General features: G+C 35.5%; 1 long non-coding RNA gene across 2 annotated transcripts in view; it reads left to right on the plus strand.

Annotated features, from left to right (window-relative positions):
* LOC136007318 (uncharacterized) overlaps window positions 1–26,519 on the plus strand; it is a 189,867-nt gene that overhangs the window by 155,063 nt on the left and 8,285 nt on the right. The window contains exons 2-5 of one of the 2 annotated variants that reach the window (XR_010609616.1): window positions 9,360–9,444; window positions 10,682–10,723; window positions 23,313–23,363; window positions 24,597–24,695. This is a non-coding gene — a long non-coding RNA (uncharacterized LOC136007318). The remainder of the gene's footprint in view (window positions 1–9,359; window positions 9,445–10,681; window positions 10,724–23,312; window positions 23,364–24,596; window positions 24,696–26,519) is intronic. The other variant, XR_010609617.1, reaches the window with a different exon arrangement.

Below are 26,519 nucleotides of genomic sequence, written 5' to 3' on the forward strand. Positions count from 1 at the left end.
AATGCTATCAGTGAAGAAATTCTTCCCAGTATCCAGTCTACCCCACCCTTGGTGCAGCTTGAGGCCATTTCCTCTTGTCCTTGTTTCCTGGGAGAAGACAATGACAAACACCTCACTACAACCTCCTTTCAGGTAATTGTAGAGAGCAAGGTTCCCCCTGAGTCTTGTCCAGACTAAACAGCCCCAGTTCTCTCAGCTGTTCCCATAAGACTTGTGCTCTAGGCCTTTAATCAGCTTTGCTGTCATTCTTTGGACACAGTCAAGCATCTTATGTCTTTCTTGTAGTGAGGAGCCCAAAACTGAACACAGTATTTGAGGTTCAGCCTCCCAGTGCCAAGTACACAGGGACAATCACTTGGTCTTCCTGGCCACACTATTTCTGATACAAGCGAGGATAGTAATGGCTTTCTTGAGCATATGGGCACAAGCTGGCTCATGTTCTGCTGGCTGTCAACTAACATCCCCAGGTCTTTTTCTGCCGAGCGGTTTTCTAGCCACTCTTCCCCAAGCCTGTAGCATTGCATGGGTTTTTTGTGACCCTGGTGCAGGATCCAGCCCTGAGCCTTCCTGAACCTTGTAAAATTGGCCTTGGCCAGCTTATTGTAATTTTCAGACTTACTAAGATTGCACTTGATCCCCTTATCCAGATCATTAATAAAGATATTCAAAGAACTGGCCCCAGTATTGAGCCCTGGGGAACATGACTTGTGACCAGCCACCGATACGATTTTACTCCATTCACCACCACTCTTTGGGCCCAACCATCCAGACAGTTTTTTTATTACCCAGCAGACAGTGTGAGCTTTAATAAACAAACAGGGCATATATATTGATTTCGAAGGTAAAATATTTATGTATCCCTTTTCGCAATGGAAAGGGAGTTTGGTGTTGCGTCTCTCTAATTAAGAGAACAAAGCAGTGGTTATATCTGCAGATTTCTATTACATCATCTTTGTAAACACAGCTGTCACATGAAGTAGAGTGATAAATGCCAGACCTCCCTGCAGTAGGAAGGACTTTCCCCCTCCTCCACTGCAGCAGCATCTAAAATAACTAATGTGAAGTGCTTCCATTATTTAACTTTTTTTTTTTTCTTTTTTTCCATAATGGAAATTAGAGTAGAGCTGTATTGTACCTGGTATGGCATTTCAAAAACAAATTATTGTCTCACATTCTGAAATGGTTCTTTCAACCTGCTTCTCCTTCAACATCCAATATTACTTCAGCTTTTAAACTAATATAAATCATTATAAAACTATCAGTTGAAATAACATGCTCAGATACTGTTCATCTCTATTAATCTGCTTTTATCACTCTTAATATTTTCTTTTAAAGGAAGGCTATTTTTTGTGGTCTATTCAGTTAATCTTCCTAAAACATAAGTATTTCATTGAAGAGTCTTTAACAATATATAGTCTCTCACTAACTTTCTGGTATCCTTTCATCACTGATTTCTAGAACTGCTTAATTGCCTTAAGCCTCATAGTTCATTATTTGTTAAAGAAAACAACTTAATCTAATGAAGCCGTTCGTTTAAGTGAAAATTGTTTTTTAATTATACGAGCTTGTATTTACCATTATGAAGCAGTTGTTTCAATGTCTTTTTGGCACAAGTCTTCACAGATACTCTCCAATGAGCTCTCTAGCTGAACTTGTACCTTGGCTAGTGCAGTTGCCATCTGAAGTGGCTGCCAGCTTGGCTGCCAGCAGATCTCTCTTGCAACTGTGCAGCCCTGTCATACCCTACTGCAATTGCTAGCAACTGGCCATAAACTTTGCATTGAGTTTGCAGGGACTGAGGTGTGTTGACTTGCTGTCTTTGAACTCTTCTTGAACTGCTGTGGCAACAGTTTCTCTAATTGTCCAGATGTCTGTGGCTAGTTTAATTTCTAAAAAATCTATGTAAGTATGACAATAGTTTCTTATAGATAGCTGGAATAAGAAATTGTTTTATGTAGAATGAGATTTTTATTATCTAACATAGTTGTCATGCAGTCATAGAAGAGTTTGGGTTGAAAGGATAATGTAGTGTAGAGAAACACAATCCTAGTATGATAGCAGAGGCCTGAGGAAGGATGCACTGTAGAAGAGTACAGAAAGCATTGGTGAGGTGTACTGGTGTGGGATGGTAACAGATGGGGGGTACAGGCTTGGCACTGTAGACTCTGAAGGTATAAAGGAATCATTTACGGTCAGTTAAAGAAATGAAGACTTGGAACTGTGCAAAACAGGTTTTAGGGGTTACAAGGAGAGCAAATAAGGCATCTGTCACCTACATAAACATCATCATATATGTAAATTCAGATACCTTGTATAGCTGCAGACCAATGAAGAGAAAGCAAGGTATAAAAGCATGTTGGGAAACATATAAAAAATGACTCCAAGTTCTGGGTTTAGACAGAAGAAAAAGCCATCAACAGATGATGATCAGTAACCGTTGCATCACCCATTGCAAACATCAGAATGACAACAATTGTCTTAAAACCCACAGGAAGCAAAAGCATAATATCAGAGAAAGGAACAAAAAATGCTGTGTGTTATAATTTTAACTGTATTATCATAAAAAGTTTCTTGAATAGAATAATATTTTCTCTTTTCCTGATAACAATTGCATGCATACTTGTAATGATTCTTGGGTTAGACTGTCAAGATTTCAATAGTAATACAGTATTAGATTATTATACTAATGATAAATTCTTGGCTTTATATGTAAGACACTTTCTTCTCTCCCCATAAACAAGATTTTGAGCATAATGCTCTGCAGTAGTCAACATCAATTTCTGTCTCAGACCTTGACTGATTCCAGAAACCTCCATCTTCTAAGTATGGAGAAGCAAAACTAAATCTTGGCTCGCAGAAGAGATTTGATCAGAGTTTATAAATGACCTATCCTCAGATGTGCATTTAAGAAAGAAAAGTTCATCAACTATACTTCATTATTCTTCTTCTTAAACTTAGTCATTAACCTACTGATGTTAGTCTTGGATTCTCCTGGTTAAGTGTTTCCTTAAAGGGAACAAAAATTTAATGGTCCAGGCGATTCACATACTTGAGTGTGAATTTTACAAACATCTATTCTAGGTGTATTTCTTTCCTCACTAGCAGCCAGCCTTCTCCTAGCAGAAAATGAGTCCTATTCTTATATTTAGCATGATGACTCTGCAAACAACATTTTAATTTAGCTTTATTTGTCCTGAAGCAATATTGTGAAGCCTTTGGATCAGCTTATATCTAATACTTACTCAAAAATGATTCATATGGAGCTTCAGCAGGTTTCTGATCATATCTCATTTTGGATACAGTGACTAATTCCAAAAGATGAAATGTGTTTTTATAAAAATAAGTAGATTACAGCTATGGCAAATACAGTTCCTTTATGGAAGGATCATCACTGGGTCTGAACAACTGAAGTACACTTCTTAAAGTCTTCTCTTTACAGAGACAAGCTCCAGGATTTCATTCAGACTATTTTGATCTATGCCAATGCGAAAGACTGTGTCCAAAGGCTTCAAAAGTGAAATCTAAATTAAGCTGAAATTATATTTAATATATGCTTTTACTTGAAAGTTCGTATTAACTAGGATAAGAGCTTTTTGACTGTTAAAGTTGCGGCAATATATAGACTTTCCATCTACAGACATTTAATTGATTGGGTAAAGTAAATGACTAATTTATTAACCTTGCTTCCTATTTACCGTTGGTGGGAGCCTCTGTCACTGCTGTTACCTGTGGGATCTTCTAGCCTGGAATTGCTAGGAGTTGAAATAAGTGACTGTAAAAGCCACCTGGGAGAACTCACAGTAGTTTTCTCTTAATGTCTGTGATTTTGTTAAGATTTTAGTGAAAACAGTGTGCCCTAGTGAAATGCAAACACACACCTGGTAGGTAAGATGTGGATTCTGGAGAATTTAAAGTAGATGAAGAGCTGCTGTCAAAGATACAGAAAGGTAGTAAACAGGAGAAATCACTGCTGAGTAAAATTAGGCACTTTCTGTGGCTCAGAGGTGTCAATTGACTTAACATTTGTGACACTGTACAGCCTGGGATGATGCAGAACTGTATCACTCAGGAGCTCTGTGAAAGGTTTGCCCAGGTTTATCTAGTGTCTCTACAGGGTGGTATAAATGCAGCAGGACTGACTCAGATGTTTGTATTTACGTGTCCTTGGCCTTGTGCAGCTCTGAACAGAGAGAAAACTTCTTGCACCAATCCCATGCCCTCATGCAAGCAGAAATTAACCAGTGGAAAGCACCAATTGTTCTTACTCACTTGACACAGAGGATGCACAGTTGTGTATGTAATCTTTCTTACCTGTGATACATAAAAGAACCAGGTTTATAACAGCAAGCGTGTCCTTGATTTTTAGAGTACTTTTCTAGGTAAGAAGAGCATGACATATTGCTGCAAATTACTTGCATGTATTTTTTTTCTCCTTGCATAAAAGGTGGTCAAAAATAAATCTTTTTTGAAGTGGTCAACCAGGCCTGCTAAAAGTGGAAATAATAATTTTTTGTTATTGTTTTTTAATTTATGCTAATGCCTGATATGGTAGCTGTGTGATATAGACCTAGTTCTTAATAAGATGTACCTTCACACTTATAAATCAAGTTATTTGAGTGGTAATGCTAGAAAACTTGCTTTTCCTCAGATTTCCCCATCTGAACATAAAGCTCTTTACTGAGGCTTAACCTTTAAATGACACCCTTCCATCGAAATCCAGTAATAGACTCAGAGGATTTTGTAAAGGAGGGTTAACATGCTGCCTATCTTTTCTGTAATACATGAATAATTGCAGTCTATGGCCCAGGAAGTGAAAGATCTGATACAGTTCTCTTTGAGCAATCTCCACATTACTGATAAGTTTGCATGTCCTATGTGTTCTACTAAAGTTCTGAAGGAAAAACTCATGAACTGTGCCAGAAAAGAGACTATGAAAGGAGGATCATGATTCTGTATCCTGGTGATTAGAGCACTTAGAAGAGTCCTGCAATTCATTTCCTGGTCTCAGGATTGTTAATGAGTTTTACCCTGTGACTTAATGTAAGGAACAGAAGCAATTGCTAAGCTGTGCTGTCAGCAGTACCTGAAATAGCTCACTTAGAATTAGCCATGATGCTACTTGGATACATCATTGTATTTTGCAAATTAGACATACCCACAGCTTATTAAAGCCTTGTCTATATTTGTCAATTGAATGGCAAAGAGTTGCTGGAGCTGTTAGCAGTTTTCCTTCCTGGCATACTTAGAACAGTATAACCACTATAGGGAGATAAATTTACTAGTACAGATGCACTGTCATGCTAATATTGCTGTACTATATTCTGCATAGTATTGCTTCATATTTTGTAGGCAGATAAACTTATTTGGCTCCCTCTGCTGCACTCTTCAGTGTACACACCAGACTGCTAACAATACTCATTCTTTATTAACTTTAGCATAACATTGAATTTCAGTTTAGTATTCACTGTGGACAAATTAAAACATTTGAACAACCTGTTCCTTTTTTCAGTCAGTTAGATTGTTGCATGAAATGTTTTTAGATATTTTGGAGATTTGCTCTACCTCTGAACTCTGTCTTGTAACAAATGTTTTTTCCTTAGACTGAAATGCTGAAGGTGTTTTCATAAACGTGTAAAACCTTGCCTCCTTAATTTTAATGTCTGTTCCCAGATTTGTGACTAGAAAATAGCTGAAAATTCTGCAGTCTACAAAACCTTGATGATTAAGAAAATAGATTTTTTGTTCGTTTGTTTTGTTCTAATATATCTCAGAAAGTTATTCTGTTCTTTTGTAAAGGAAAAAACAAGTTTTTGTTGTCTTAGAAGTGGACAACAAATTGTTTTAGTAGAAGTTCATGTTGCTTTGTGCTGGAAGATAAAGCTAAGTCACTTTCACCATTTCTTCTTTTTAATTTTTGAGGATGAAAGGAGTGGATGTGCTTCATTGGTTAGATCTGACCCAAGGCAGGGAAAAATCAATGAGTGAAGCAGTTGTGTATCATCTGGTAAACAATAATAATTTCTTTTAAAGAAGAGTCTGTAACTTCTCAGGACCATGTCAGCTTTCACATTTTGATGAAAGTGAACCATGAAACAAAAGGATAAAGGAGAGCTGTATTTAATATTCACAACTTGCTCCTGGATGAATATCTTTTCTACCCGTATTGAAATATAGAAGAAAATGTAGAAGACAAAAGGCAATTGATTAGCAGATTGAAAGACTTCAGAGATTTTTACCTCTTTGACACAGCATAGCATCATGTACAAAGCATTCAGGAAAATATCTATTTCTTTTGTGTTTCATTTTAGGATGCCTTTTTGAAGGATATATATAATATTTTGAAAGCTGACTTTCATTTGTTTGCAATATTACTCAGATGACTTTTCCCATGATCAGTCACATCCCAAAATATTAAAGGATCATGTAGTCAAAGGGATAATGAAGTGGAAAATAACAAGAATGCCTTAAAGTCTTTCCTTAGAAGAGGGATGTAAGGCACATGTTTGGTAAAAATCATGTCTGTAGCGGAGTGTGAGTGATAGCATTGATGCAGTATTTTTGCTTTATATTTGTTGCTTGTGTGGCTAAATATAAAACAATAAGATTCAGATAGAACATGGGTATCTATGTCTGTAGAAAAGTAGCACCATATGGAGTACTTTAAAAAGCAGTGGGTTTGCAGGTAGTTCTGGTTCCATCTCATGATAAATAGTCCTTCCAACAAGTCCGTGAGATGTAGCAGCTCTTTCACTTTAGGCTGTGTTGCTAGCCTTATTAATTTTTGCTTTATTACTGAGTATATATGTTATTGTGTATTCTTTATTGCGGAGCACATGAAAATATTTGTTTTGCAGCTTCTGTAACTTAGTCCCTGTCTGAAAGGCCTTGGCTGTATAATACCACTTTAATTTCCATAACAATAATTTGTAACACTGAAAGAAAGGACAATGAATTAATTTGAGAGAGACATCAGAACAAACATATGCTTAAGAAGATACTGTTAAGTTTCTCTTCCACACTTACTTTTCAAATTCCTATGCCCTCATTTTTTATGAGAAAGCCATTGATTTGAAGCTAAAACAATCTGTAATCACAATTCGACCCCCAAAAGGACTCTTCTGTTTGAGTGCAAAAAGTTTCTCTTTGTTTTGCCCTGTTCTCTCTTCTCATAAAACATGTAGATAATTTTAAGCCATAGGTTTGCCCTGTTTCTGCTACATAACCCAGGTGATTTGCTTGTCTTAACAGCCATGATTCTGCAAGTGATTGGTCATGAAGTCTTTGACAGACTTTATTGCTCTGTGTGTAGTGATATAGTAGTACTCTAAATAGTGTTCTTACTTTAGAAACGTTAATGTGGATTTTGTTTCAGAGGGTTTGTGGCTTTGCATTTTAGAGTGATATAAGCTGCTTTCATGGTCAGTCAATCTAAGAATATTTCTTGAGGAAAAAAAAAAACCCTAGTTTTATACAGAAAAAAACCCAAATACATGCTATAGTGTACTAAACAAACACACTAAATATAATCTTTAGAGAGACACTGAAGCCAGAAAAAACTGCTATCTGCTGAATTTCTCAATGAAAAAGTGAACATCTCTTATGTTAACATCTGATGGTTGCTTGTGGAAAAGTCAGCTCTGTCATACTTTGCAAAAATAAGTTGGGGATAGTCTTACGCATGTCTTGTAACTTCTCTTTGTAATAATCATGGGTTAATTGAAATTTAACTGCTATTGTTAATTTTAGTGTTAAAAAGGGATGGTATTCTCGTGCAGGCTCACTTTCAATCTTAGATGAATTTTGAGGCAGCTACACTTTCTAGGCAGGATCATGTAGGCTGTCTTACAGTCAAGGCTAGATCAGTGTTCTTCATTTGCTGAGCTTAGTTTTGAAAGAAGTCAGGTTTGTTGTTGGTGTCAACACAGTTTTATGTCGGGTGCTCACCTGGAAAAAGGAGTGATTTTTTTTTTTTTTTTTTTCAGGATTGAAATAATATCCAATTTTTCATTGTATCTATGTGTAGATAATAAGCTCCTAAAATACAATATTGTCCAATAAGCCATACAGAGAAAGGGAAGATATTACTATTCAAAGGCTGGATTAGGGTTCAGAGGTTCCTTAGTCACAGTTCATTTATTTCTAAAGTCTTTTGCTTATTTAGCCCTCCAAGAATACTCAGGTGAGATAGACCATTAAGGGCAGTTAGTAAGACCTGCGTGAGCCATAAAATGCCACTGACTCCCACAGTAATCTCTGATATGTGTTTTGGAAGTTGTTCTGATTTAAATACATACAAAATCTGAAGAATCCTCCATATCTTTCTGGTCCAAGACTGGATGCTGATTTTTAAGGATAAAAAAAAAATAAAAAAGATATTTTTAAATCTTCTAGTGTGAAAGGTATTTCAATTCCATAAAAGTGTAAGCTGGTACTAAAATTAAATGAAAGGAGTATGCATGTGTTTCAGTGCCAGACAGCCTCCAGATTTATTCTGCAAGAGATATGGCAGTTTTGAAGGCGCGAGGTTGAATTAATGGTTTCTGTAAAGCACTTTGAGCACTTTATGCTTTTACACAGTAGTATTTTTGAGGCACAGAATGTAGTCACAGACTCATACACTTAGGGAAAGCAGCTTTGGTGTGAAAATCTTCATTGCTTGCTAGAATGAGGTTCTGTCCTAAATAAATTTATTTTCACAAATCTATGCTTTCCACTGTTCTTCAGTGAAATACATGGATCTTCACTCAAATGATTGCCCACTGCTGGAGTTAGTGTCTACCTGAGCTCAGACTCTTTGCCCAGCAAACATGTTTCCAGAGATTATTATTGCTTTGTCAGGCAAACTGGATAAGCTGTACTTAACCGTTCTCTCAGCTGATACCTCAAAATGTAGTTTCTTATGTCTGAATTTAGGAGTTTTAGTAAATTAGCACTAGCTAATTGACGACATTGAAGCTTTTTGCCTTTGAAAACTGTCTAACAGCTACAGGTAACTGTCAAAGTACTTGCCTTTTGCAATCAAAGCATCATAAACAAGAGCCTAAAGAAAGCCTCTGTCCCTGGGTTTGCTTTTTCTGCAAGAGGAAGCCCAATTTCAGATTTATCTCCAGAGTATATCTATGAGAAGGGGAGTATGAGATCAAAAGTCTCAGGGTTGCTTGCACAGTCTTCAAAACCTCAAAGTGTACAAGCTCAGCAGTTCTGGTTTGTAGACCACAAGCTTGTACTCTGGATGTGGGTGCCCTGTCCTGCTTTGACAAGACAGAGTGGAGCTCAGGTGGAGCTCCTGAAACAGCCTTTCTTGTTGGTTATATTGACTGTAAGGAAAGACACAAGAACCATCCCTCCCATTTTCTCAGGTCTCTGTTCTGTTCATGGATGCCCTCTGAGGTCTTGACTTTTGCTTCAGCTGGATGAGACGATGTAGCTTCCACCAAAGCTGCGGTATGTGTCTGACTGATGAAAGTATAGCTTTGTTGGGATAACTGAGCTCCACCTGAAAAATACCAATCTTGCATTCTAAGTTGTGCTGGACGCACAGTTTTTGAGTTCATAGTTCAAATAATGAGTTTACCCATCCTCTGTTGCTGTAAAATGTCACTCTAGTTACTCCATCAAACATTTCCAATCTTTGAATGACTGTTACTGTCATTTCTAAGACTGCTTTCTCTGTTCGCTGAATTGAGGTGACTTGGCTTGCTACCTCACATCACTGTATCTCAGCTCACAGTAACTGAGACACTGAACCTTTGAGATTCCCCTTTCATAAATACTATTCATGCTAGTATATATTTTCTGCTATATTATTGCTAGCAAAAATTATAATCCTCCATGGGTTTAGACTCTTCAGTGAGTGTGAGAAAATAAAGTGCAGTGGCTATGTGTTATGCTTTTGCCTCCTTTAAAAGTTATTTTGTATTGCAATTCAAAATGGAAATAAGCTGATAATGTAAATTCCTGGCTGCAGTCTTTTTCTGCTGATACTGAAGGTGCTCACCAACACTCAGGATTTTTAGGAAGGTTAGGGGAGACATCACAAAATCATTCATTGGTGATGCCATCATGCATTAAAGATGAGAAAGTTGATAAAGATTATTAGCAAGAACTGAGGAACAACTGATCTGTGTTTATCCTAACAGAACTGGATCCACATTTTCCATTGATGGTAGCAGTGACAATGTTTATTGTGTAACTATCTTTTTACTTCTGTTGTTGTGTAACAAATCTATTTTATTTCTGTAATGGGTAGTCAAATAATATAGTGAAATTTGTAATCCTTGCTTATGCTGTCAGTATGGAGGTTATAATTTGTTGTTCTTAAAATGTCTAGATGTATGAAAAATAGTTTATTATGGTGTTCTAAATGTTAATGCAAGCTATTTAATTTACTTTGTACAATTTCCTTATATTATACTGGAATTGATCTGCAGGGTATCCTTAAGGCACAGGTCTCTTCTTTTAGTCTCTTATACTTTTAAGGGCTGGAAAAAAAACCTTTTGTCTTATTTTTTTTTTCCTTATATTAGACCACTGCATCTTTTTTCTTAGTTTTATTACTAACTGAGAGGGGAAAAAAGTCAAAAGATACATATTCTGCTTTTCTCACAGTGCACAGCCTTGCACTGTCAAAAATGTCACAGGTTAATGGTACAACTGAGTTCCATTTATCTTATTCTGACAGCTCGTCCAACCTCGTAGATCTAGCAACAGAATCCCTCCTAAAGTAAGTGACATTTTTAGCCTTTGTTCTTTTCATATGGGCCTGTTAAAAGGATTTACAGTAATTCTACATTGAGTTTATAATATGCCACTTGTTATTATATGAAATTACAGTGGAGAAATTTTAGGTTAATTTAGTTCCACAGAATAATTAATCTAATGTTGAAAATTAAAGTCTCACCTTAAAAATCTGAAATGATAAGAGTGGATTTTGTGAAAAATGATGGCATGTATTTTTAATTTTACAACTTTTCTATTACACTTGTTTAATAATTTATGGAAGTTAAAAATGGCCGGCATGTGGTAGACAGCGACCTAATTTTATCCTCAAAAAAGTGTGAGTCCTAAGCAGTGGTTACTTATTGATGACTTACAGAATATATCAAAATTTTTTTGGCTGAAGTGAGTTTTATAAAGCCAGTGCTAACTAAAATCTGAATATTTCATATTGAAAAAATTAGTTTTCATTAAACATGTTAAAATTGACTTTTGTGTCTTTATAGACAGTTGCTGTTTGAAAGCAAAATGAAAGCCCTTCCAAACTTGTCATATTTTCAGAAATGCTTGATTAAATTAAATTTATTAGACTCAGATATCATCTTTAACTTTGGATTGCAGGAGCAGTCAGTATTTTTACTCTTAGAAGAAGCAGTAGTTGAAATCGTGGAATGCTTCAAATACTTTCTTCTTAGTCTAGATAAGTAGGGTGTTTGATACAAAGAGGGATATCTGTCTTTTATAACCTAGGTACAGTGCAACTTCATTGAATTTTATGGAGAATAGAGCAGAATAGAATAGTACAGCAATCGTCTAGTCCAACTCTAAAGCTGTAATCTTTTGAGTATGTTTGGGCAGAGTTCTGGATGCCTCTGGATTTTGAACAAGTCCATTCCGCTCTTAAAAATGCAATTCTCCATTTATTGATTTGGAGTAATAACTTCTTCCCTTGTGAAAGATCTGAAATCTCAAAAAAAAAAAAAAAAAAAGAAAAAAGAAAGAGGATATCTACTTATTTTTTTGTTCTATGTTGTGTTTAATATTTCTTATGTTGTAAGCAGACTACATAATAATTCCAAAACTATTTTGTAACAAATCTGACAATTGTAAGAATATTCCCCTCCTCATGCTTACAATACCTATATCAATCCTTTTTTTATTTGAAAATATCTACCATTACTCTATAGTAGCCAATCTTTGTGTTTTCACATAATTTCATGTTTCAGTAGTACTTTGTAGAACGGGTTAAGATTAGTGATATTTCTTTATCAGTTTAAAATTTTGGAAAATGTTGGCATTTCATAAGGTTCAATATGTATGTCAGTAGAGCTAATCTGAGCATCCAGGAGCAAAGAATGAAAGCCAGGGACACAGTCTTTGAAAATAAAGTTCACTGGAGAAGAAAACAGAACTATAACCCTCAATAGAGGCCCATTACTACAAGAGCACTTAATCCATCTTTCCCCAAAAACATCCAACCACAAATACCTCCTTCTCAAAGATTAATTTTGAACTTTTACATAAATACTATGGTTAAAAAGGCTAATATGTTTGGGGATTTTTTTGTGGGTTTTGTTTTTCTGCGTGTTTGCTTTTTGCTAAAATGCTGTTAGATCTACATGATGACATGGGAATTTTATCTTTTCTGTGCATGCAACATAAACAAGTTTGAGATGGAACATTAAGAAGCTAAATACTATATATGAGTTTGGTGTCCCATTTCAAGAAGGATGATACATACTGGGATGGATCCAGGGGATAATTGCATAATACAGAAACTTGTGAAAAATAGATTTATGAGCCTTAAGGAACAACAGTCTGTATATCAGATAGATGTAATCAAGATAGTACGGTCAGACAGACAATTAGAGGTATGGTGGTTTAAAAAAAAAAAGGCATAAACAATCCTGATATTTTATGAGGTGGATACTGTCCTTCTATCTGTGTTTACCCAGTGTTATGCTGCTCTTTGTTTCTGTCTTTCAGATAAAAGCCTCAAAATATCCAAAGTTTAAACTTATGCAAGTTTAACCATTTTTCTCGGCATATAGCAAATTAAGTTTTGAAAAAGATTACCAGATACCATTACTTCGGGACTTGAAAAGCGTAACAGTTACCTTTAAAAAGACATGCTTTTCCTCCTAAACTGCATGGGAATAAACTGAGAATAAGGGGAAAATGAATGCAGTTTTTATGTCTGAAATCAGGAAATTGGTGTTTCTGGCTTTCCCAGAGGCTGTCAATCCATCTTCTGGTGAGAAAAGTTAAAATACATAGTAACCATGTAAGGGTAAGCATAAATAAAACCACCAGCATTGCTTGGCTGGAGTTTGTTCCCTATAATCAGCAGTGACAGAAGAAGGAAGATAATACCAGCCTTCAAGGTGATGTCAGCTTTTCAATGTATTGTAAAGTAAATTATGTTGTTTGCTGAAAATTGAGCTACTTTTTTTTCAGTCGATCATTGCTAATAGATTTCTAACATAATGGAAGTTTTATGACAGCGGCTCAAGTTTCTTCTGGTATATTATTGTAGCAAATTGATATATGGTAATAATAACTAAAACTGTTTTATTTCAACATTAATAGTAGTTCTAAGATATTAATAAATCAGATGAAATAGGCTCTTTGAGTTCTTGCATTTTACAGAGAGATCTATTAGAAATAGTGCTGCTGTATCATCTGTATAATTCATTGGAAGTTATTGTGAAGATATTTTGTGTATGCTGAATTTCATGCTCTAAAATTTTCTTCTTTGATTTAAATATTTTATGATCTAAAAATAAAGATAATTTTATATTATAGTCTATGGATTATAGAGTCCTGACAACTATTTAATACAAGAATATGTAAAGTAAAATTCACGTGAGCCACAAGTTAACCACAGAGCAAATGTTAACAAAATTACTAGCAAAATTCGGTGTTTAAATTAAGGAGTTTATGCAGTGATAAATGTATTTTTTCAGTAGTATTGGTGGATATTTTTTCCCTTCCCATTTTTTTTATTTTTCGTCATTACGCAGCCATCTGTCAACATCATATTGTGAATATTTCTTCAATATTTTTTTCTTTTAATTACTTGAATGGCATCACCTGCAACTAACTGTCAAACTGAATGAGTAGATTCCTTTCAGAGAAGGTATTTATGCTCTCTCAGTGTCCAGCTACCTCGGATAGACTCTTATAATTTAGAATCAAAAAGGAGCTTAACTAAGTTGCTATCCAAGTTTTACTGGCATGTAAACAGTTTAAATATTAGTGACTATTTTAATGATGGGTTTTCAGTCAGAAGTTGATTTAATATTGTCATGGTTTAAGCCCAGCTGCTAACTCAGCTGAACCTAGGACAAATACATACATTTAATATCTGACAAGAACCAATATAATATAACCATGAAAATAGCTTTTGAAGTAAATTTATTTTAAAGCAGATAATCAGAAAATGGTTAAAATTGTGGGTGTATAAATGTATCCATTGTGCTGCATAGAGTATCTCAAGTTGGAAGGAACCTGTAAGGACATTGAGTTCAACTCCCGGATCTCTGCAGGACTAATTAAAATGAAATCATATGACTGAAAGTGTTGTTCTTGATTTCTTACAGGTGTAAGATGGGCTATTTAATACACCAAATATCAAAATAGTGGGGTTTATTTTAGCCTGATACAAATGTGTCTACAATCCTGAGCTATTCTAGGTTTGCTTCACCACAACTGAGACTACTCTGACTTGCCCACAGCTATCTGTCAGGCCAGCAGCACAGCATAAATAAACCCAAGGTCTTTGTAGTTCCATCTGCTTTCTTCAAACATGTATCAATAAGAGAAGTGAATCAAACATCCTGGTTTTGTTCTTTGACAACAGAAGTTTTCTCCAGAAGGATATATACCTTCTCAGTCTTTGGGATTTGTTTGCTTTGGTGGACTTTGTTGGCTTTTTGTTTGTCCTGTATATCTTGAAGTCAGCACAGTTTCTTTCTTTGGCTACAGCGTTTGTGGATTTATTCTGGCACAAGAACATACTTTGAAAGGCAAAGAGTCCTGGGGAAAGAGGGAAGGACAGGACGTACAAGGCAGATCTACAGTCTGTTCAGAAATGCTGCACTGTTGAATTGCTCTATGTAACAGTTTTACAGAACCTGGTTAATTTCTCTATGTTAAAATGCAGACATTTCTCACTCAGTGGTAGGACAGACTTTCTCAGACATTACAGAAGAATTTTAAAACTGTAGATGAGAACATTGTCATTATTGAAAGCTGGAATTTAGCCAAGTAAATGGAATAAACATATCTATTCCTGGAAAAACCCTTATATCCAGCTACTCAGAAAAATAAGATGTACGTCTGTTTCAAAGTACTTCGAGTTCATTAATTATTTTTAGTCTAACAAACCCAGCATGTGAGGACTGTACAGAAGGATTGGCTTGGTACTGAGTAAAAGGAATACTTCTGAAATGAAGCGTCAATGCCTGTTGTACTTGGCACTAGTCCTTCCTGGCTACACAAGATCAAATTTTCAAGGGTATTTTTTCTCCTTTTTTCCTATAGAACAAATGAGTTTGTTTGTACACTGTCATCTGATTACAGTACTCTGCTTTTTCCTTACATTTCTCATTTTCCTGTGGAACATAACTCTATTATTACAGAGTATAAGGCTTCACAGGAACATCCCATGTGTTTTTATTTGATTTTGTAGAGTTGAGCTTTTGTTATGGTATCATGTCACAAATAAGCATTTTAATAGGGTTTAGGCTGTGTATTAAAAGCTCGGTAGTATGCTGCTCTATGTTTCATCTTACTCTGAGAAGCAGAGTGATCATATTGAACTGTGAAAGTGGAGGAAACCAAATATTTGAGCTGCCCTGTTTGGTATTGTGCCATTTTTTAAGTATCCCTTGAAGACAGGTTTTGCAAGTCGTCTGAACTGATTGATGTTATTGTGTCTGATCTTAATCAACTGAGCCAGTCATCTATAGTGACACAGTAATAGAAATATCTTGTACATATTCCAAATTAGTTTATTAATGTATGTAAGTGTAAATTCATACAAAGTGTAGGTGAAGGGAGGTGTTAACATTGAAGAGTTAGCCAGCCGAGGGAGAGCTTGCTGAGCGAAGGCCAGTCAAGCACAGAAGGTAACAGCTAGCCAGCTAATACAGCTATTGCAGCTTCAAAGAAGGGTGGGAGGAAGGAGGGAAGTAAAAAATCTTTTCCTGAATGTGTTTAAGGTAAGTAGGTTTGGGCAAAGGGGGGATCAGTCCTATTGGGATTTCTGGAGAATCCTCCCAAAGGGTATAACTATAAAATCTTTCTCACCAGATCAGGGTTTCCTCTGTGGTATGAACTGAAGATGCAGGGACATGCAGGAAGAAACAGTTATTTGTTAGGGGATGCAAGGAAGAAAAAAGATCAAAATAACTGAATATGAGCAGAGATTTCTAACCAGACTTCCAGTTCTGATCTCAGTGTAAATGAACTAACCCTGATTTTTCATTCATGTCTTTAACTCTTCTGTAAAGCATTTTTAATTCTTCAGTCTATCTGGATGTCAAAAGTAAATATTTTTATATTAACCTGGTTTTAGATTACGTGATTTCAATGTACTGTCTGACATCAATGTGTTCCTCACGTAACTGATGAAGCTAAACACTGGGCAACCAGAACACTAATAAGGCTCCTCAATCTGTTACTCACAGGCACCTAGAGGATATGAGAGTATACCTAATGTTTCACAGGTCAGTTTTGATTGCAGGTACTATGAGGATTAGGAAAGCAAAAAATGCCATTGCTGAAGCAAGAGTATCCCAAGGAAGTTTTTGACAGATCTCCAAAACATGGTTTTAAGAAAGGCAAACTCTCATAATACTGTTGATTTTCAAAAGCTATGTGCAGTTACCAGACACATTAAAGGCTGCACCTGGTTTTAGCAAGCTTGCTTTGAAAAATTTGGGTTTAGGAATGTGTAAGAGGTGACTTTTTAACTGTTCAGCATCCAGTTTAACTGGTTTTCACATTGGAAGTTTTCAAAGTGCTTTATTAGTAAATGTATCCACATTCATTGTGAGCAATCTGGAGTTTCATAAGCATGTTGTTAGAAGACTTAACTGCCTCACATTTGAAGACAGTAATATGTGTCAGGGAAGGAAAGAGATAGCGTTTGCTGGCAAGAATGGGCTGAGCTTTGGGGCTGATGTGGGCATGTGCTGAGAGGACAGTTAATGTGCAGCTATCTTCTTTCTGTACCTTTTCATTTCTCTTTGTGTGCCTAGTATGTCCAGGGCTATTAAAAGGAAATATTCATGTGCTTTGTGGAAAACAGCTGTGGCTGCTGTTTTATGAAGTTGATTTTGTTCCCAAATCTGTATGACAGGACTAGGAATAATAACAATTTGGTCTATTATTTTTTTTACCAGCAGAATAGCCTAGCATCACATATTTAAATTGCCATCAGTTCAATTTGCTAACTCTTCCTTTGTTGATTTGGCAGAGATGACCAAGGAAGAGAATGCTGTTGTCCATTTAACTGATTGAAAAAAAATTATCTCTATATGTAGATAGCTAGAGCTGGAATAGAAGATTCTATTGAAGTGAGGTGTCCAAGGACTGAACCCAGTCTTGCTAAGCGCATGTGAAGTAGGTGCAATGAAGATGTAGGCTGTCTTTTATGTGATAGTGTAAAGGTTAGAGAGAGCACTCACCTAATAGCAAATACCTCAATTTCCGGGACCAAGGGACCACCCAAGAGAGGCATGTAGGGGAAGGGAGTCTTGCTTAAACTAAGACACTGTACTGGGAAAAATACCAGATTAATGAAACATAGAAAAATTAGGGGCAGGACAATGCACAAGACCTCCTCCTGGCTGAAGGAAATCCTGGGTTTGTTGTCCCAGCTCTTGAGACAGGGAAAAGAATCCAGCTTTACCACTTCCTGGTCAAATTCTTTATTTGAATACTTTATATAATGGTGAGCAAGCTTACCACTGCTTGCAGCACCTCTTTGCACCTTTTGCACTCTTTGGAGCCTTTTCACTGCAAAGGCATGCTTGAAGTACAATGTTGAAGGAAATAGTGTTGCAGTCTTGTGTGTATACCTAATTTTGTGTGCTTCTGATCAGCCGACTTGATGTCTTCTTCCCTGCCAATGCCCTATGCTGAATCACATTTTTAAATGTCCACCTTTCCCTATTCGTGCCATTGACAGTCCAGTCCTCAAGTCTGTGTTTGTGGATCTAGTTCTGGACACAGAGAATCTTGAAGTGGTGGCACTTAGTGTTAATTTAATGTGATAGAAACATTAACATCAGGGAAGTTCATGTCTTTCTAATGTTGCTTGAGATGTCGTTATTGTTTTAGATTATGATCAAATGTCCGATTGCCAATGATGAACAATTCTTGTAATTTGCAGCTGCTGAATAGGTATGAGGTAAAAAAATGTTCATAGTTACTCACTCTAGGAAGACAGTACAGTGATTGCCTAATAACATTATTTTCCCCTGTAACAGTACTAAAACATAATTTCAATGAGTGAAGTCAAAGTCGGAAGGTATAAATTGTCAAGAGTACGAAGTATGGACATAAACATATTAAATCCTGCAGTAATGTTACTGGTTGAACAACTTTTCAGTTCTGTTTGAATCCTTTACACAGACAAAGCATCATTTGTCTTACATAAAAGTAATTATTTTTATATATGTAGGCTATGATCTTTTATGACTAAAGAATAGTCTTCACAAATTTTGATGGTTTTATTATATTGGAAATAAAACCAGCCACTGGTTGATTCAGAAGTATATTGTCTTTTATTATGCCGCTCTTTCAGTATTGTCCATAAAACAAGGTAACCATTGAGGCGGTGTATTGCTACTCTAAGTCTGGCTTGCAGTTTTGTTTCCCCACTGATAATTATTTTGCATACATTACAAACCTAAAAGAACTGTGTTTCTTGCTAGATATATACGTATAGGAGAAAGTGCATATTGTGGAATGGCCTTGGAATGACTACTGGATGTCTCCCTATATAATCTTGACTTTTCTCAGATTTCAAGTTAATGAAGCTAAACCTGTAGTAATTGCTTTCATAACGTGATTAATAGTGGCATATTTGGGCAATTGGGCTGTGACCCAGCAAAACACTTAAGCACATGCTTATTATTGAACATGTGAGTAGTTTTGAGGAAATCAATACTAGTCTCATTGGTGGGCCTTATTTTTGCCTTGAAGCACCTTGCTATCTTCGGATTTAGATAAATAAAGAAGCTAAATGCTTGAAAATGCTCTATTATTAATTACAAAATATGTTTCAGTCGTGCATTTGACAAGTTTTAATTAAAGTAGCTTTATATAAATTATATCACACTTGATTTATGTACCCAATATACATTTATGTGCTTAGAATTTATCACAATGTCTTTTCAGTATATAAACATTATTGTATTTATGTTCTGTAAAAGCGATGAAGTCATAATATTATCCTATAATAACATTTCATTTTGCTCTTAAGTCTTCAATGAAAAATGTAGTGAAGTATTCAGGGGCTTTCATTATATACTGTACATCTGGAAAATAGATTAATGTTTTCTGCATATGCAATGAAAGTCTAGGTATTTAGCTAGTGTTAATATCCCACAGAATTAGTTTGTCATTCTGCTGTAGATGTAAATGAATGCTAACTTTATATTGGAAAGAACAGGAATCAGTATAGGGAAACTGAGTAAAAACTAACCTCTTCTGAACCAAAGTACTGTTTCATACCTTGTTTTGTGCTATCATGAAAAAAGAAAATGTTCCTTTTCTTCAAGAAGTCTTTTTTTCTGAAACCTGAACATCTGGTTTGAGTGTGCTCCAATAAAAAAGCCCAAACACAAAGAAGTTGCTGTTTTAGGCTGTGAAAATACTTCATGAATTTGATCATGAAGGATTATTTTGGATTTATTTAAGTATTGAAAGAAATTTTTTAAAAGAGCTAAGACTGTAGACACAGGCAACTGTTCTCTCACCATGGAATGTACTGGCGTCAGACATTTTAGAATGCAGGTATCTGGGTCATCAGTAACAGTTATTCAAGCAAATAATCAAGATAAAATGAACATAGGACATCCACTTTAGTAATTAGAAAAGAATATTCGTGTGGTGGTTTTAGGTCTGCATAATCAAAGACAATTATTTGAATCAATTTCAATTGAAAAGTAAAATCTAAATTATTCTGGATGTATATTTATAGATCACACACGGATTACAAATTTCATAATGAGGATTTTTTTTTTCATATGCAGCTTTAATTCCAATCCCGATTCTAAATAAAATCTGATACTTCTGCTATGGCATTTAATCTGCGATTTTGTAGAAGCAACATAACACAAATGCGTAATATATATCTCTTTAGTATTTGGGTAATTTATTTCTGATTTCAACACAGTTTTGTTTTCTACTGTATAGTTAAACTTATACAAAAAGTTTTAGCTACTGTTGTGCTAAAGAGCTGGTTGCCTGTTACACACAGGTTTATTTATGGCTAGTGGCAATGATATTTAACTGGTACTTTTACAGCCTGTCATTTACTCCAAACATCCCTTACATATGATGATTTCACCTGAGAAATTCTCTTCTTAATTCAGTGACCTTACGTGAATCCAAAAATATATGAGGACCTTAACACCGTTGTTGAATCAGATAAAATCAATTTGGACATCTACTTTTCATCCATTGCTAGATGATTCTGAACTAAAAACTCAGATGAGTATTTTATATATTGCAAAAGATATGGAGACCCATTTCGTACATGTCAGAGATGTTTCTTCAATTAAAAAATAGGGCTATCTTTATTTTCACTTTTCAGTCAGATCCAATTTAGCTAGGCTTGATGATGTTTTGATTGGAACTGAAACTGTACATTTTGCACTAGATACTCCCTTTTGCAGAGGGTCACTGTGAGGTCAAGTTTATGTTTTACAATTGTATTTGTATTCCTACGCTCACTTTAGCTCAACATGCTGGCATTCACACTCTTTATTGCAGATGGAGGTGCTTTTTGGTCTGTTGCTTAGTTTCTGGATAGTTAAAGAGGAAGGGTGAAGGAGAGAGTAAAAAAAAAACCATTTCTTGTCATTAACTGGGTATTTCTACATGTATTTTCCCTTTTAGAAGCATTCAAATCACCAGCTCGTAGTATGCCTTCCCTGGTTACTTTTGACTAAATACTTCCCTCCTCCAATGCATAGTAAGATTGTTAGAAATCAGTGGGGTTTGAGCACTGATGATAAATATCTTGCCCTTGTTTTGTGCAGCATGATTTTACACTGCATTTTTATAAACATGCTTTCTCTTCCTGCAAATGTTGAAAAGTGCCAGTTCTGGCATCCTCCTTCTGCTCTACAGCTTTCTTCAGAAAATGTTAATTCAGCTCATGTAGTACACAAGCTGTGAATTCCCATGTTCAATACAAATAGCTGTGCTTGAGGTTTTCCAGTCTGTGTTCTGAGAACTCTGTAGATAGAGTTTGTTAAGAGTTTTGAACAGGGCAACCTTCTGAGAACACCATAGGAAAGGAATTTATGACACAGCAGACTTCTTAATTGAGACATCTGTCATCTTAGAGTCCTATTTGTCGCTTTTTACTGCAGCCCATACTGTTTTACACTTGGGCATGCAATAGATGCCAGATTTTTTAATACGTATTTCATATGACATAATGTACCCCAACTTTCACATCTCTGCAGAGTCTGACCCTAAAGCATCTTTGAGACTCTTGGATGAAGTATATTGCGCATGTGGGCAGTATTTTTTTTTATTAGAGAGAAATAGCCATAATTACTACTTTAGCTATCTTGTTAATTCCCTTTTAAAACTCAGAGTGATAAATGTGGCAATTTCTAGGTGTTTAAAGCGAAATGAAAGTGTTTAAATACATACTTAATAAGATTAAAAAAGAAATCAGTACAAAAGCTAGAAGACAAAGGAAAAAATGCATGCAGATGAACAGAAAAATTGCATAGTAATTTTTGCCTACAGGCTTTTGAATAACTTGCAGTTTTTACCTCATTTTCACAAAGTTGCTTTTTTTGCTACATTCTCATTAAATGTGGTGGTACTACAAATAATTTGCACAATTGCTTTCCTTGCTACTGTCTTACTAAATGTGTTGGTCTCATAAAATGTGTGCCATTATTCATACAGAGCACCAAATGTTAAGGGTTATAATTTATTTTAGCCTTTGAACTGTCTTTTTAAGCTCTAGAGTTTTGAAGTTTTGATAAAACCTCTTCTGATGGCTACTTTTATTTTTCCACCTTCAGTACTTAGGACTTTAAAATAGGAACTGACATGATGTACTTTGATATGTTTTGTTGTGTAAATATTTTATTGCAAATGTTTAATATGTTGCTATTGATATGACTAATTGCTATAGCAACACAAGTTTATCAGTCACTTTTTCTTGTGTCTGTCCTCTATTTCTATGAAGATGCTACTTAAGAAAGCTTAGAATGACTAAGATGTTCTCTGCATTTTCCTTTCCACTGCCTTTTCACATATATCCCATACATAGTACAAAATGACTTTGCTTATGTTTTCCACTGTATCAGACTGCTGGAATGCCTGTCATCTATAATCAGTGATGTATTTGTTACAGCTGCATACTTAGGGAACTTTATTTTTATTCCACAATTTATATGCCAGTTCTCCAAATCCCTGGACAGACTTAGCACTTTTATGGAATCCAGATCCCATAAAAGAGAGAGGAAATCTAAGTGTGAAACTGTTAATCTTTCTATCCAGGAAAAAGCTGAAGTATGCAGTATTTATTTGTTATCTTTGTTGGCCAACATAACATGATTTAATAACTGTTTTTCCCTCATAGGTCTTGTTTTAGGAAAAAATAAAAGGATGTTCACTGACCTCAATTTTCTCTTGACCTTATATATAGAATTACATTCGGCAATTTTGCCTTCTTTTCTGTACCACTCTTCCTAGAGAGTTCTGTAAATCCCTAAACTAGCAGATCCTTTTTCTTTAGCTGAGATACAGCTACTTTGGTGATTTTCAATCTTTCTGACATTCTAAAGGTCTAGAAAAACCTTTCTGAGGTTTGGGAATGGGGAAATAGTCATCACTGTGTAAGTGAAAGTCGTAAGAATATCTGCAATGCACTTTTAAGTTTATAGTTTGAAATATCGAACTCTGCTGCATTTGATAAAGTACTGTCAGAAAAAGACTACAAACACACAATTTCATAAATTTTATTTCTTGTACTTCTACAATTAGTTGGTTGTTTTATGAGGACTGTAATGAATTGATATTAGCAGATTAGCCTATGTCGATTTGACCTTAATTCCTATTGGTGTATAGAGTAGATTCTGAATTCAGCATCTATTTGAAGTGGTATAGTTTAACATATTTTAAGCTTTACGGTCGTCTAATTTAACATATGAAATCCCAGTAATTTTCTGCTAAAAAGCAACAAAACACACAAGGGAAGAAAAAAGTATAAAATAATAAAATTATTTCTACAGCAATTAATAGAATAAAGCTATTCATTTTGGTATTTGTGTAATTCTTCAGTTCCTGAAAATATATTTGCTCAAGAACATATATTTATTTTTCAGGTGGAGAGATTTTGCCTCAATCACATTCATGGCATTTTTGGCAAACATCAGGCAAGTAATAAAAATGCTACTAATGTCTCCAGATATTGGTCCAGATGTATGTTTTGCTTTTGAAAAACTTGAAATAAACTAAGCTAAAGTGAGAAGTGAGTTCCCTGGCTCAGGTGCCAAAGTTTGAGGAGATAGTTTCTTGCTCATGCAAATTCAGGGGGACTTAGCATATATTTTCTGCTTAATTCACAGAATATTATTTCTGGTTCTCTGGTTTATTAAGGTCTTTTACCACTGAGAGAATAGCAAGGTAATGCAGATTGTGTGAATTCAGGTGCAGAGTGTTTTCAGTAGCCTACAAATCATAAAATGTAATTTTCTCTTTTAGTTCCTAGTTCATAATACTAAATGGTTTAGAAAATTGTATTAGGCAATTTTCTCTAGTGCATTTGATTTAAATTGCACTAATATTGTGAAGTGCCTTTGTTTAACATATCCTTTGTAAGTTAGATAAATGAAGGTTTCTGAAGGATGGAATTAGCTGAAGCTCATTATAATGAACAAGATCCCATTAAATTTGGTTAGCTCTTTGTGCTAGCAGTGCCAAGCCAAGTAACTTCACCATTCCTTGTAAGACTGGTTTTGCCTGTCTATGCATTGGAGGAAATGTCTTCATTCATATAAGCATCATCTAACACGTTTTTTCCTTCAGCCTTACAAAATTGTTATCATTAGCCAGTCACAGTTTTCCCATGAGCATAATGATGGTTTTGAACATTTTGTAGGTCTGAAAAATAAGTGGAGACCAGAGAGCAAGACCATGAAGGAAAACATATATGGTTTTGTGACTTCTGCCTTAATGAACACTGGCCATCAGCACTAGATTTGTCATGTAGTCTGAAATTCAGATTGTGTCCACCTTTTACCTACTTTGAATAAGGAAGTAAAAATACTTTTCCATTTGCTAGCCCTCTTGAATAGCATACGATAGTGGAACCGTTATTCATTTGTGGCCTAAGTTGGGCGTAGATATTAACAGTTCTTATGCTTACAACATCTGAAAGCACAGAAGAGGAAGAAAACATGGTTTTGTATTAATGCCCTTTCTGATTCCTTAGCTGCTTTGAGCGGATTCAGTAGATTGAGTACATACTGAGAACATACATAAAAACTGTTAATGGTAATGAGTTTCCTTTAATAATGAACTTGAAATTTGGGATTCCTACTGCCACCAAAGCAGTGTTCATTTACAAAAAAATTTATTATTCTTTTTGTGTGATCTTTACAATGAAGATTTGCTGGAATGTAATAGGACTACAGAAGTATTAGAACACTGCATATCACATGATTTATTACACTTGAGAACAGTTTGAAGTCCCACGCTATTCATTGGTAAGTGCATAAAGTAAGTTTCTGATTGTTTTATTTATTTATTTATTTTTTTCTGAGAGTGGAACAACTGGGGGCCAGTAGGTGGGGGAGGGGGGGGGGGTGGGGGTGGGGAGTGGGGGGAAACCCACACAAATTAAAGAAGTTTTTCAGGGCTGGACTTGAAAACTGTAATACAAAAAGTCTTTTCTGTCAGAATTCTGTGGTAGAACACATACAGTGGTATTTCACTCTAACTGCAAACATAGGCTTTTGTCACACAAGTATGAAATTGAAGTTGGGTCTGAATAAAAGGAAATTGCAAAATTTTCTTACTGTGGATCTTATATTTTTCATATACTTTCACCCATTAGGCATATGAGACTAACTGAATGCTACTTGCTGTAGAATAGAGCCCCAGTTTCTTTGCTTTTGAGAATAAATACTATTTTGTTTAGAGAAGGTGCTGCACAAGCATTTTCTAGTGAGGGAATGGTCTGTTTAAAAAATAGATCAATTTTCCTTCCTGACTTCCTGGTATGTCAACAAAGAACTCATTCAGTCCGTCTCATAATGTCATATCAAAATTCAGCTGTCCATGAGTTAAGGATGATGCCTTCCCATGCAGCAAGGCAGTACCCCCAACTGGCACACATCATTCACCAAACACAGTTTATAATAGGCCTGAAGAGACCCATCACCTCCTTTTATGAGTCAGTTGTGCAACTGAATGGCCACAGTAACATAATGCTAGATCAACTGAGTGACAATCATAAAAGAGGAGATACTATTAAGTATCTGAGGAAAGGGGACCAACATTTAGTGCATGGTATAGCATTTAGACATCTGTCATGCAAATAACCAAGTTTCTTCTTTCTCCAGTTCTTGGCCAATGAAGCCAAAATAGCCACTTATATTCAAAATGATTGTGTAAAATAGTTGAACATTTAATTGATAATTAGAATTGAAAAAAAACCACCCCCAATTAATACAGTGAATTCAACAAATGCTTGACATGTGAAACATTTTTCTATCCTTTTACTTTAATCTAAAATATCACTTATATACTCTAGTAACTTATTAAAATATCTTGATTTTCTGGCATAATAAATACTGTTGATGAATCTTCACTCTGTTAGTTTTTTTCCTGAAAATGAAAATATTATCAGAAAAACTAAATGAGAAGATAATTTTTCGGCAAGCAGTAGAAAGTGAAGTTTATCTTCATGAGAATTTTAATTTTGGTCTAATGGCCGTCATATTTTCAATTCCTTGTTATGTTTTAATGTTGAATCATTCTTTAAATTGTCTTTTGTGTGCTAGTGTCAGATAGACTCTCATAAGGGCTAGTCACAAGTGATGCTTTTGTTACCATTAGAACAATTATTTTGGTATTAAATAGAATATAAAATAGATCTCGTCTATATTAGCTTAGAGACGCCATGTAAGGGTCTGGAGCGAAATCATGAAAGCCAAGTACCCAGTTAGTCAACAAAGTGAAGAACATCCCCAAATGAGAAGCGAATCTGTGAACACAAGTAAGATTATGATTAGAAGGTGGCAAGTGTGAAAGGTTGAGTGTAGCTTTCAGGGCTGGGATCCTGGGAATGTGAGGTTTAGAAAGAACAGGGCATGTGCCCTGTATCACACAGTCCCTTGCACGGATTTGTGGAGTGTCACCATGTTGAAATGAGCTTCTGATGAATGATTGTACTGTTCTGTTGTTCTCTGTCCCTTTGACTTGACAGACTGGTTACAAAACTTTGAAAATGTCGATTTCAGTAACTTTTTGTTGCTTTGAATTCTCTCTCAGTGTACTTTCTATCACCATAATTTTGCTGTTTTTCC

Source organism: Lathamus discolor, chromosome 1 (assembly GCF_037157495.1).
Source record: "Lathamus discolor isolate bLatDis1 chromosome 1, bLatDis1.hap1, whole genome shotgun sequence".
Lineage (NCBI taxonomy): Eukaryota > Metazoa > Chordata > Aves > Psittaciformes > Psittacidae > Lathamus > Lathamus discolor.